Source organism: Paroedura picta, chromosome 3 (assembly GCF_049243985.1).
Source record: "Paroedura picta isolate Pp20150507F chromosome 3, Ppicta_v3.0, whole genome shotgun sequence".
In the NCBI taxonomy this organism is placed as follows: Eukaryota; Metazoa; Chordata; class Lepidosauria; order Squamata; family Gekkonidae; genus Paroedura; species Paroedura picta.
Window position 1 is genome coordinate 38672901 of NC_135371.1, and position 14111 is coordinate 38687011.

A 14111-nucleotide genomic window follows, 5' to 3' on the forward strand; every position below is an offset into this window, starting at 1 on the left:
GTTTTGTCTGGTGCAGGCTCTTCCCTTTATGGGAATCACTCATTCTAGAGGAAGTCCATCCCCAGACAATCTGTCTTTGAACTGAAGCTGCTTTCCTCTCTCGGATGGTGAGGAGGGAGGCCCTGCAGCCTTCCCACTAGAGACCTGCTTCTGAGGAACTGTAGTTGAATCAGCTTCAACAAGGAAAAAAAAAGTACTTCTGGACCTTTAGTTTTGGAAAGGAAACAAGCTTGAGAGTGTGGAGTACCACTTTGCTTAAGCCAAGGTGTGTGAGTGGGAGGGGGGCCTTAAGAAAGGAGGCCCTAAGCCACTGATGGCAGACCTTCTAGAGCCCAAGTGCCCAAACTGCAACCCCAGACCCACTTATTTATTGCAAAGTGCCAACACGGCAATTTAACCTGAATACTGAGGTTTTGTTCCCCCCCCCTTTTTAGCGCACCTTTCCCTTCCCTCTCTTCCTTCTTCACTTCACTCTGTTGAGGGGAGGCAGTGAGGCCAGGTGGGCATGCAGGCGGGCAGTGTTATGTGACGTCTCTGGTGGAGTCTTGCCTGGCTCTGCTCTTCCTGAGCTCCATTTGGCGCAGCCTTCCTCATCCCGCCAATGTTTGAAGATGCCAGCCCAGCTCAGTGACCCATACTAGCAAATTGCTTCCTGGGCCAAGAAACATGTGGGAAGAATCCTTCCCATTCTCTGGGCACCAGGAAGCGGGACCTTGTGCAGGCTGACTCGGTGAACTCTGTGCTGGGACAACACTGTATGTGCCCACAGAGAGAGCTCTGGGTGCCACCTCTGGCACACATGCCATAGGTTCACCTCCACTGGAAGCCTTGAACTTGCCCTTCTTTCCATACCTGGGTTACACATCTGTAGGGAGGAAAGACAGCATGATACAGCTCCATCTCTTCAGATCTTGGAAGCAAAGCAGGATCAGGGAGACTTCCAAGGCACATGCTGAAGAGAAAGTCAAGGGCAAACCTGGTTCTCACTTGCCTTGAAAGCCCCATGCTGGTGGGTGGAGCAACATGGCGCCTTGAAGAATTCACTTACTGTAAATTCCAGAACCAGACAGGGGCCGATACGCGGCTGCGTTTGGCAGAAAGGGGTAAGGTGCATAAACCCTCCCTACATTCTACCCAGGGGCCACCATAAATTGACTATGATTTGACCTAAGTTCATACACCTTCAGCAACCCCAGTTTATCCAGGAGAACTGAGAAGCCACTGTCCCCACCCCCATTAGTAGTTCTAGTCGGGGATCGGGACTGACATTGGAAGAGAGTGGGATTTCTTCTCCAGTTTTAATTTCCCCACTTATCCCCCACTGTCATGCACCACAGTAGGGAAAATAAGTGTAACCTCCTTTATATCCCACCTTTCTCCTCAATGGAGACTCAAAACGACTCCCAGCATTCTCCTGTTCCTCCACTTTATCCCCACAACACCCCTGGTGAGGCAGAGAGTAGGTGACTGGCCCAAGGTCTCCCAGTGAGCACAGTGGCAGAGTAGGGATTTGAAACTGGGCCTCCCGTATCCTAGCCTGAAACTCTAACCACTACCCATTTGAGTCTCCACAAATCCACTGATAATATTTATGGGTCCAACTTGCAGGATTGTGTAACTCAGCATTTGGTCTGAAAGGCTCCAGCTTGCATCTAGGCTTTAGGGCTGCCAAGAGTCCTGATGAAAAATGTCCTATTTCCTTAATAAAGGCTTAATGAGGCAACAGCATGGTGGTAAATAGCATCACCTGGCAAATAGTGTCTGTTAAAGGGGGGGGGGAAATCCCTTCAGGCCCGTTGGCAGTCCTACCTGGCTCTGTTCCAGCCCACCTGAGCTGTGTCTTGACTCTGCCTATCCTCATTCCATCTGCCAGCCCCACCCGAGAGGGCAAAAGCAAAAGTTTGTCATTCTAAACCCTATTCCACCCTATTCTTGTTGGTTGTTAATGTCTGTCAGCCTATCAGTGCCATCCTTAAACACCCCTCTGTGTCCCTGGAAGTCAGTGGGCTTACAAGGATGGAACATGGTTTGTGATGGCAGTGGAAGTTTCTCTGCCTCTTTGGCTTTCGCTTTTCCTTGCTGTGACAAGCTAATGAATCATAAGCCACATGAGCACAGTGATAAGCAGAGACAAAACTCTTTGTCATGACTGTCTTCTAGGAGTCATCGTCAATGCACATTCTGTATATGGGCATGGCCATAATTTTATATCAATAAATGTATTTATTGGGATGAAATGTAGCAGAGCCATGGGCTCAAAAACTTCAGGGGACGGCTTATGAGGAGCGACAATGCCTTGAGTGAATTAAGAGACCTGTTCAAGAGAACACTCTGGTGTTTGCTTTTTTCAGCCATGTTGCTTGGAAATTAAAGTGAGAATTCGGTTGAAAAATCTACAATGCTGCTGTTATGGGGAGTGGAAATTCTGATTTCACAAACTACTTTCTGAAGATATGGCAATTAATACCTCTTATTCTCTTTTTTCCTCTTTCAAAAGAGGAATTTCTTATTAATTTCTTGTTGGTTTCTCTTTGTAGAATTCTGTTGCACCTCTACGCACTGTTTAGTCCATGCAGAGGGTTTTTTTTTTAAATGGTACCCATCATAGAGTGCTCTAGCATGAGAAGTAAGAAGGTCTGGGAAGACATTACTCGCCTCTGAGCATCACCAGAATAAAACTTTGAAATTTTGTAGTGTCTCCTTCCCTGTCCTTGCACGTCTCCTTTGATCAAAATGGAATTGAGTCAAAGCAGAGTCCTAATTCCTAATAAGAGGGAAAGAAACAGAATGTTTCCAGGAGAAACTGGGGGATTTTTCTTTTCACTTGGGGGAGCGTGGTAACGATGAATCGCCAGCTCATACGCCAGCTGCCAGCTAGATGGGTCCCTCCATTGCAACGAATAAACGCGTATTTGTTGCAACGTGTTTTTTTTTTAACTTTTCTTAAAGGGAAAGGGGCTTTCCTGGAGCACGATGACAACTGCCCATTGGCTGTTCATTTGATTGACGGCCAGGGGCGGGACAAAGCACAGAAAAAATCGCTTCCTGTCTAGTGATTTTTGCGAGACCGGAAACCTGTGGGAAACTAATGAAACGCTACTGTATTCCACTAAAAAAGCAGGTATGTGTAATGCCGGGATTGCACTTTTAAAAATAGCGTTTCCGCTTTGTGGGACCAATTGGCAACATTGGTCCTTGTGCGGAAAGGCCCTGGGTAAAGAGAAATAAGAGAGTGCCCCTTAACAGCACGACTCTGCAATGCTTGATTGTCCTAGCTGGATGGATACTTAGAGCACTTTCATTCTACCAAACCAGGCGAATATGGGATGGAAACTTTTGCCAAACACGGAGACTACAGAATGTCAAAGTGTTGTCATTCAGCAGCTGTAGAAAAGCTTTATCCTCTGAGCTGGCCAGATGATAATGTGAGCTGGCCGCAGCCATTTATATCACTTTCCTGATGGCTTTCTTAGACGTACAGGCGGTGTTCAGAATGCAGGAGATGATGCTCTTGTTTTATCGCTGTTTTTTGTTAAACTTTACAAATTTTGCAGGGCTCCAATCCTGCTCAGGGCTATAGTGCAGAGAGAGAAAGGGCTCCAATGCCATTTTCAGGAATTCAGATGCCCCATGCTTGACTGTTGAAAATGGTGCTGGGAGGGGGAAAGACAGGAGACCCTCCTTCCTGGGCCAGAGTCCTGAGGAAGACAGAGCCCTTGTGTGGCCTTTGTAAAGGGGGGAATTCTAGGAGTAAAATGGCAGAGGGAATACCTGTGGATGCCATATCATCTAGTTTGGCTCACAGAAGTTGTTTTCATTAGCTTGTTTCTTGCTGCAACAAGAAGGGGCCATTTCTTCCCTCAATGATTTCTGCTGCCCTCTGTAAGTCCATATACGGTTATTCTACATGTATAGTACATGGTACAAGATTTATTTGAGAATTTCCAGTGGTACCTATACTGTCTTCCAGTCAGACTTGAGCTATGGTCAAGTCATGTCTTTTCTGGCATGCATGGTGCCTGAGCTGGACTGGGACCATGGCAAACAGGGGAAAGGAGCTCCAGTCTTTCCACCTTGCACTGTTTTCCTGACCTGCAGTGGGCCCAGGGAAACCCAGATGTACTCCAAGAACCACAAAGCTGAAGCTTAACCTCTTCTCCTTGCACTAGTTCCCTTACTCATTAGCTGCACTAGAGGAAAAAAGTAGACAAGAGCCTGTATGGTTCCCATCTTTCCCACCCCACTGTGATTAGCAGCAATACTGGCAAGCAGTTTTTATGGAAAAGACTGTGTGAGTAGGAGGGGAGGATTAAGCCTCTCTCCTCTGACACCAGAGTCCCAATTAAAAAAAGGGGGGGGACACACCCTCAACTGCCTTTAAATGTGAAAATAAGTATTTTGCCCCACAGCCTAACATGTGTGAGTCAGGCAGTGAGAAGCAGGCATCTTTATCATTTGAAAAGCTCCTTTAGGGCAGCTGTCCCCAACCCGGGGACTGGGACTGGTCCGTGGATCAGTTGGTACCGGGCCATGGCTCCTCGTCCTCCTCCTCAGCTGCTGCCTTGGCGGCTGCTCACCTTTGGTGCTTTCCAGCGGCCACCATGGCTCGGGCTCCCCCTTGGCATGGCACTGCACAGCTGCTGCTGGCAGCGCCCTCCAGTGGGCTGCGGGAAGTCAGGGGTGCCGGAAGGAAAACAAGCAGAGCAGGGGCTCAGGCGGCGGTGACGGCCCTTGGCAAAAGACTGCCCCCCCCGGGCCTCAGTAAAATTGTCAAGCGTTGACCAGTCCCCAGTGATAAAAAGGTTGGGGACCACTGCTTTAGGGGACAATTTCCCAAGTGATGTCAGTCTATTCTCCTACAGAACTAGTAGAACTAAAGAAGAAATCTTGCTTTGCTTTCTGCGTCCTTTAAGTTGTTTCCTCTTGGTGCCAGTCAAGGGAATTCTATCCCCTCCACATACACACACACATGAAGTGATATGAAGGTATGTGGAACCATAGGAAAGCTTAGTATTCACTGTAATTTCCCCATTAGCCTGTGCAGGCATTCTGTTTTTTCCTGGTATCCTTCTGGAACCATATTTACAAAACTTGGAAATCTAGAGTAAGCATACCTCGGGGACAACAGGTTTGTGCATTAAAACAGAAGGCTGGGGAAATATTGGCATCTGCTCTGTCACACCTTTGGGAAATGGATTCTTGCCATTTCAGGGATGACGCAAGCTGCTCCCCCCCTTTAAGATTATGTACGTTCCTTTTTCAGGAATCATCTATCTCTGAGCAATCTTCAGGGATGCCAACTTTTTAAAATCAGCTCTAGCTGCAAGTTGATTTTCATGCTTAGTGCAGAAGAAAACTTCTCTACTCTTTCCTGAAGTCCAAGCTGCCATTAGAGACTCGGGAGCCTACCAAATTGGATTTGTTTGTTCTTTGAGGAAGATGGGGTTCTGGTCATTGGGCAACTTCAGCGGCCAAGAAAAGGGGTCTTGCCCCGTTGGCAGAGGACCTCCAAGTCGCAGATGTAGTTGATCGGGTGCCAGCCAGCAATCAGTTGGAAGGATCCAAGGCCATAACCAATCGTTGGAGTGCTCCAAGGCCACACCTGCCTGGAAGCACCGAGTTCCATGAACCAGGATGTCAGCAGATCCTGGAGATTGTTTTTCAGCAGAAAGACCTCTTGTGTCAATATTGCATTTGAGGTTGCTCTGCCTGAGTTTCCCTATCCACAATTTGTTCAGCAGGTCAATGCCCTTGGTAATGATAAGATGAATAATTGCTACCCAAGCTGGTTGCTACTGTTAGCTTTCCAGCCTGGTTCCCTTTTTGTGATTTCATGGTTCCTTCTGCCTGTAACAAGATGATTTCCTGCTGCTTAATTTCTCTGGACCAAATATCTTGCTGACAATCTTAACCCAATTATGTCTTCAACTTGGTCTTACTTTAATTAAAATTTTCATTTTAAGTAATCCCTTCCCCATGCTCCTTATTTCTTACATCAGGGTTAGATGGAGAAAATACAATTAAAGCCCCTTACCATACATTATGGTTGCACATCCTCCCCCCCCCCCCATATTAGCATATCCTGTGGTTGTATAGGGATTTTGTGCCTGCAGGAATTTAAACTTAAACTTTCCTTTATAAGGCAAAGATGATTAGTTTAGAGAACAGTTGACTGGGTTTTCATTTTAATCTGGATAATTGTTTGTTTTTAATCTTGGCCTTGTACGTTGCCAATACTTCCTTGTATAAGAGAGGTTCTGCTTGTTTTGTCTTATGGATATCACTGAGATTCAAGTTGGAATGGCAAACAAGGTGAAATGACTATTCAGAAAGGTAAAAGTGGTTGCGGTTGAAATAAAATATACCTTCCAATCTGCTAACCTGCAGACGGGAACAATCGAATGGCACAGTAAGAAAAGGCTGCCAGGGACTGAATCAAGGAAAAGGCTCTGAGTCAGCCACATAATGAATTTATAAATACTTCCGATCCTGTTAACATTTGGATTCAGCAGGACTGGGGAAAGGACTAGAACGCACTTGGAAACAAGCTGTTTAGGAAAATCTACTCCAAAGACCTGAAAAAGGAGAAGCTTGCATATCTTCAGTTCCTTTGCTGGACAAAGATTAAGGGTAAGGAAAGCCGCACAGGTGCCAGCTGCTGTAACAACAGCCAAACAGTTCTTGGGCTCTTTGTCTCTCAGCTTCTGTTGAATCAAGTGTGAGAAGAAAACATTTTGCCACCACTGCGGGACTATATTAAGCAGAATGCATCAGAGAGTGAGCACACTGGAAAGTATCTGCAATACACTTTGCGCCTGGCAAAAGAAACCTCTAGGAAAACCCTTTTCAAGTGTTCTTCTGCACACCATGTTATTTGTAAAGTGGTCAATTTAGCTTCTTTCAAACTCGTGAAAAACTCTGGGCAGAAGTCCAAATGCTGTGCTTTCCCAAATGTATTGTATTAAAGAAGACATCACCAAGGGCTTTCTTTCCCATGCTCTGGAGTATGTTAGGTCTGTAAACAGAACAGGATGTGCCTTCTGTGGACCCGGAGCTATGTAGATGGAACCAGAACATCCTTAAAGACCGAGGTGTTTCTCAGGGCTGCAAGAGAATGCTTCTAGTACGAAAGTAATGACTCCCCCCTCCATTAACAGTGCAATCCCTAAGCAAGTATATTCAGAAGTAAGCCCCATTTTTAAAATAAATAATTCCTTAATCCCAGGAAAATGTCTTTAAGATAACACTGGTAGTATCATATATAGGTTCCCCAGGACAGTCTCAGAACATGAGTCCTTGGAAAAGGGAGTCTGGTCTATTGACTTTTGAAGCTCCACAGTGTTTGTGTTTGCCCTTGCACAACTGAACACTGGCCAGGTTCCTTATATTCTCCTGACATTTAAATGAAAGCTTAGTCTAACGGCTTGGTATCGAATCCATGTCAATATAGTAAGAAGAGTACACCTGGGTGGTGTCATCTTTGTGTGTGAATGATTCAGTGATGCCCAGTGTTGTGCCTCCGAATGCCTTCTAGTAAACATGCTTCTTTCCTAAAGCAAAGAGCCAATCTGAACATTTCTCCATGCATTGGAACATGATTGCACCTAAGGCCATTCTGAAACAGCTGCCTCAATGGCAGCCATTTTGCCCTTGGTTCCATCCCCCTTGGCAGCCATTTTGTGGTGGCATGCACTGTCTGTTCTTAAAAGTCCCAAAGTGCCCACAGGCTCAACAAAGATGGGGGGAAGGCTCTAGAATGGTTTATTGAAAGTTCTACGGAGAAAAGATGCCATACAGAGGCTCCTCCTCCTCTTTATTCATAAATTATTTTCTGACAAAACTGTTCACTAGAGAATATATACTCAGTTACCCCAAAATCCTCCCCATTCAAAGGCAGAAAACCTCTGAGTACCAGTGTCAGGAGAAAACACCAGGCCTCTCTGCTCTGTTGTTGGGATCAACTGATTGGCCACAGTGTGAGACAGGATGCTGGGTCAATTTATATAAGTTATGTACTTAACCAATATGTGTTTAGCTCGAGATGCTTTCATCTTTATTTTTATCTTTCCTTTTGTCATGTCATTGGGTGCCTAATCCTATATATCCATCTTCTTCAACCAAGAATTGTCTGTTTACAAGCTCTTGCAGCTGTGCTGTTTAAACAACAGCTTGAAGTGGATGGTTACATATGAGCTGATGATAATGTTGTGCTCTAGACCTTAAGAAGCATCTGGTGTAGATGAAGGACAAACGATATGGCAACCTTGCTGAAGCGAAGCCATCTGGGTCTTGCCAGGTCTTGAGTCTTCCTGGGAACCATAGCACACTCTGATGTGAATTCTATGACAACAGAAAGCCAGGAAATCAACACAAGAAACAATGCAGTGCACGCTTGGTGTAGTGGTTAGGAGCACTGACCTTTAATCTGGTGAGCTAGGTTTGATTCCCTGCTCTTCCTCCACATGCAGCCAGATAGAGGACCTTGGGCTTGCCAAGGCATTGAAAAAGCTGTTTTGACTGAGCAGTGATATCAGGACTCTCTCAGCTTCACCTACCTCACAGGGTGTCTATCGTGGGGAAAGGGAAGGTGACTATAAGCCGCTTTGAGCCTCTTTCGGATAGAGAAAAGCAGCATATAAGAACCAACTCTTCTTCTTCTTCTTCTTCTTCAGGGTGCATGAGCAGAAGAGGCCATTCTTTCCTCTGGTCACTCAGGAGGCTCACTGGGGGAGCTTGGCCTAGCCATATTTTCATGGATTACTTACCTAACAGGGATTTTCTGAAGACAAAATGGAGAAAAAGTGACTCATACATGTTGCCCTGATCTCCCTTGAGCAAGGGTAAGATAATAATGTAGTGACACATTTTACAGTCCCTACATGAGATACATTTGTTTTTAGTTTTGCTTCTCCAGTTCTCTGAAATGTCACATGCAATGATGATGCAGACAGTTTGAAGAGAGGAAATCCAGGTCTACAGCCCTGTAATTTGGTCAGCTTTCCTTTTTTTTTATGGCCCAGTTTGCCTAAATTTATTTATTCAGAGCCTTTTTAATATCACTCTTCCTCCTATAAGCTTAGGGTGGCATAAAACTTTCACCTCTCCGTTTGATGTGGCCATCCCATCTGGCATGTTATAGAATCATAGAGTTTGAAGGGGCCATCCTGGCCATCTAGTCCAACCCCCTGCTCAATGCAGGGTCAGCCTAAAGTGGTGGTTCCCAAACTGTTTTGAGCTGCCACCCTCTTGGCTCCCAGGCCACATCCCTAGTGCCCCCTCCCACACATATATGAACACACCCCTGTTTCCTGGTGTTAGGTCAATTGCAAATTCAAAACACAGGCCCATTCCGCACAAGGATCAATGTGGCAAATTGCTTCCAGAAAAAAAATAACGGAATTTAAAATAGAAGGAATTCGGCGTAATGCATACCTGCCTTTGTAGTGGAATCCAGTAGCGTTTCAATCGTTTCCCACAGGTTTCCGGTCTCGCTAAAAAGCACTAGAAAAGAAGCGATTTTTTCCACGCTTTGTCCTGCCCCTGGCCGTCAATCAAACGAGCAGCCAATGGGCGGCCGTTATCATGCTCCCGAAAAGCCCCTTTCCCTTTAAGCACAGTTAAAAAAAAGAAAAAGAAAAAGAAAAACACACGTTGCAACGATTATGCCTTGATTCCTTGATTCCTTGCTTCCTCCTAACGTAGAGACCCATCTAGCTGGCAGCTGGCGTGTGAGCTGCTGATTCATCATTGCCACGCTCCCCCCCAAAAAAATCCCCCCCCGTGCACCGGCACGATTTTTGGCCGAAAATAAAGGGAACTTGCAAACGGGGCTGTGTTGTGCTTGGGGACTTAGGGGAGCTTTAAAGCAACTCTGTGGGGGGACTGCAGCCGGAGAAGCCTCGCTGAGTGAATGAAGGCTCGCCGGCTTGTTGCTCCCCGCTTGCTCCGAGAAAAAAAAATGGCGATCGCTTCACCGGAAGTTCAGAGGAAAGAGCCAGGGGGAGGGACTTTGCTGAAACCGCAACAATGGTAACGCACAGAACTTTTTTGATACTGTTGCAGATTGTTTGCAAGAGTGTAGCGCTTTCCAGAGGGTGAATCCACTTTTGGCAATTTCCCTGGAAGCGCTACAACGAAGCGCTTTTCACGGGTCTGTTTCAGGAGTGTGGGAGATTGTGTGCGACGTCGTGCATAACTGCAAATTAGTAGCGTTTGCAATTTGCTACACTCCTGCTACATTTAACTTGTGCGGAATGGGCTCCAGTGTATTGCTTACACTTCTTTTTTGGTGGTTGTGCATTGGCCATAATTTAGTCTGGAAAAATATATGTTCTTTGCAAAAGTACTTTGTAAAACCCACTTTGGGTCCTTATTAGGGAGAAAGGCAGATGGAGAGAGAGGAGAGAGGGAGGGAGAGGGAGAGGGAGAGGCAGGCAGTCAGGCAGGCAGTCAGGCAGGCAAGCAAGCCATGGGAAATCCTATGGCCAGGAGCAAGCAGGAGAAGGCTTTTCCAGCCTTCCAAAGATGCCGACTTTTGGGAAGGGTTGCCAACCATGGGTTAAGAAATCCCTGGTAATCTGGGGTGGAGCCTGGGAAGGACAGAGTCTGAAGAGGGAAAGGAGCTCAGCAGGAATATGATTCCACCCAGCCCACCTTCTGAAGCTGTCATTTTCTTCAGGAAGGTAAACAAGGTTGGCCCTGATCAGCACTGGGATGGGAGACCAGCAAGGAAGTCCAGGGTCACCACTACCCAGAGGCAGGCAATGGCAAGACACCTTGGAACATCTCTTGCTAGGAAAATGCAGCTGCAGGAGGAAAGGTCAGACTGCTGCCCCCCTACTTCCACAAAATTGCTAACTACTCTCCTGGATCCTTCCTGTGTCTCCAGGGTGGGCATATTGCCCACTTAGGAAACTCCTAGCCTAGAGCAGGGGTAGTCAACCTGTGGTCCTCATGGACTACTATTCCTCATGGGAATTGTAGTCCATGGACATCTGGAGGACCACAGTTTGACTACCCCTGGCCTAGAGCATCCAGGATAAGTATCTGTCCAGCCACTGCTTGAAGACAGCCAGTGAGGGGCAACTCACCACCTCCTTAGGCAGCCAATTCCACTGCTGAACTACTCTGACTGTAAATTCTCCCATCCCCGGATATCTAGCTAATATAGTTCTCCATGTAGTTTAAAGCCATTACTGCAGGTCCTGTCCTCTGCTGCCAAGAGGAAGTGCTCCCGGCCCTCCTCTAAGTGACAAGACAGCCATCATGTCCCCTCTTAACCTCCTTGACAGTATATTCTGGGAAACTTCATATGTGCACCTCTGTATGTGTGGGATTACACCACACAGCTTGCTGTATGTGAGCACCGGAGTTATATCAATATAATCCACAGGGTATGGTTCACACCCCATTTTGCATCCGGAATGTAAGCCCAGCTGCCTCTTGCCTCCAAAACAAAATCATTTTACAGACAAAGAAGATCAAAAGGAATCCTGTGCCCATTTAGAACTGCATTTTTTGGCCTCTTCCATGTGGTAACATTGTTCAGATTACAAAGAAAGGAGATTTTGTGGGACCCAAATCTACTTCATGCTAGTCATACAATGCAGCAGTGCAATACACAAAACCACCTACAGGAAGGAACATGTCACATATGACACTGATGGCAAACAACAGTTCTGCTGAAACTCATGGATCTCTTAGCAGTTTGTAAAAAAAAATCATGAATCAACCTCATCCCGTCTGACACTGTCCCTTTCTGCAGAGGGAGTATGCATCATTCTTCCAACAGGAATCAAAGGCACTCAGCATCCATGCCTCAGATCTCTGCACACTTATGCTCTCTGCTCGTAAGACTTTCAAAATTTGGCATGATGCACTCTTCCAAGACAAACACTGAATACGGAAGATTGCATCTTTGTGCAAGGCATTGCCAAGGCTAATTGACTTTCCTCTCTTCTTCCAGTTGCACAGTATTATACTTTTGAGCCTTAATAAGAAGTGACATTTAGATTTCTTTGGCAGGCAGACCCCATGGAAAAAGGCAAGCAGTCATAACTACAGAGCTCTTTTTGAGCTAAAAAAGAGGGGAGGGAAAGGGGGGGTATGATCAATAGTCTTTCCAGTCAGTCTATTCTTTGGCTGTTGTGTAACATCTTCCTTTTTCAAAAGACCTACCTGCAAGTCCCATTCTGGACAAACAGCGGAGTATCATTCTGCTGGAATGACGTCAAAGCCTGCAATCTCCTCCCCATACATCGTTTCAACACTGGCAGAGGTAAGGTCTGATAGCTGCCTGAGTCATGAAAGAAATCATATAACGACAGTTGGATTCAGGCACCGTGGTTAATAGCTTACTACATGGCAACACATGCGGCTCAGATTGCTTTGCCAGAGGAAGATCAACTTTTGCTACTGGCTGCCCCTTGTGGATTTGTTCTGCAGTAGAGGTCAAACAACCTGCGGTCAATACCAAGCTGGAAATCACTTCAAAGGGAATGTTATTGTGGCTGATGCAGGTATCCAATTATCTGAAGGAGCCTAGGGATGGGCACAAGCTCGGAAAATGTAGTTTATTTCAGTTCATGGTCTGCCCAGTTCACAAGCCATTAATAGCCACACACTTTTAAGAACTAGATGAACTGGTTCAGTTTTGAGATTTGTGATATAGTCGAATCCCACTGGATGCTAGAGACACCAAACTCACAGGGGATCTCTAGCTGAGTTTTCTCTACCTGCCCTCCAACTTTACTGAGAACTGGATTTACACAGTCAGAGTTACAACCTCCAAAGAAGGTGCTCCCCATTCTCTATTGCTTCCAATGGAAGAAAAAAGAGCAAAAAAAGAAAAGAAAAAGAAAAAGCAAGGGTTTTAGAAGCTCAACAGAACAAAGAATCTTTGTAGTAGAAACTGAAGGGGAGACATTTTTGCAAGCCCAGAAGAACCAGTTTCATTCTGGCAGTGCAAACCCAACAGGACTAAGGTCAAATTGGAGAATCTCTGCATCAGACACTGAAGGGGCAGTGGCGGGGGAATTGTTGCAAGCCCAATAGAGCCAGTTTAATGAACTAGTGCCCAGGATAACCCAGTGTCAATGTGGCAAAGCCAGCTCAATCATGATCTAAGCATGGGGGCAACGTTGACTGGCCAGCAGAACCAGTACAATGTACAGAGTACCCACTAGTACCAGTGCGATCAAAGAGTGCCCAGCTGGCAGAAACCAGAGCCAATGTAGCTATGTCAGCTCAACAGGACTGGTATCAAGCACAGAATCACAGTCCAAGCAAGATGACTTGGAAGCCCAGCAGAACCAGTGCAATACACTAGTACCCAGCAGGACCCAGTGCCATTTTTAGTAACGCCAGCTGAATCACAATCAAAGCATGGAGAGGGGAAATTTTGCAATCCCAACAGAACCAGTACAATGTACAGTGTGCCCAGCAGAACCCAGTGCCACTGGCATTGCAGGCTGACTAATTGCAAGCAAAAGGACTGATCTTAAAGCACAGAGTCACAAATCCAAGCTAATTTGAAATGGACAACACTGTTTCCAAGGCTGGAGAATTCTATCCCTTTGTAGTTTGTTTGAAGGAAGACAGTCTGTATAGAAATGGGTCAATTCACCATCCTGCAAGAATCTTCACCAACAGCTTATAAGTTCATGGAACATTTATACTTATTGACCCGCCAGAAACCTCGGTTCACAAACCATGATTTGGTTCCCATCCCTAATAGAGTCTGCTGACACCTTTCCTGGTGCACACCAAGTGTTTTTAGAAAGGAGAGACAGGTGAAGCTTTTGTCTAGCAAAGCTTCTGATGGGCTATTGATTTCTTTTTAATTATTACGTTGGCAGTGCCTGCTGCCATGGCACAAGTATCTTCACTGTGTGAGTGAAGGTAATCTGTGGCAGTCATTTTATGGCTGGTTTCACCTGCTGCGGGAGCAACCACTATGCTGTGTCAGAAGTTGAAAGGTGTCCACAGGCTAAAAACAAGTTGGGGGTCCCTGATACATACCTATCATATCAACAAGGACTTAGAATGGCTTTCAATGTCCTTTTCTACTCCATTTTAGCCTCAAAACTACCCTGTGAAATAAGTTTGGTTAA

At 45.9% G+C, this 14111-nt stretch overlaps 1 long non-coding RNA gene across 2 annotated transcripts; it reads right to left on the reverse strand.

The window, feature by feature from the left end:
* Positions 1-7806: 7806 nt before the first annotated feature.
* On the reverse strand, positions 7807-12331 carry LOC143831087 (uncharacterized). 2 transcript variants are annotated; one of them, XR_013228702.1, is made up of 3 exons: positions 12178-12331; positions 9433-9501; positions 7807-8340 (listed from the first exon to the last, which is right to left on the reverse strand). It is a non-coding gene; the product is annotated as an uncharacterized LOC143831087 (long non-coding RNA). The 2 variants fall into 2 exon arrangements; XR_013228701.1 differs by having other exon boundaries at positions 9433-9605.
* Positions 12332-14111: the final 1780 nt, after the last annotated feature.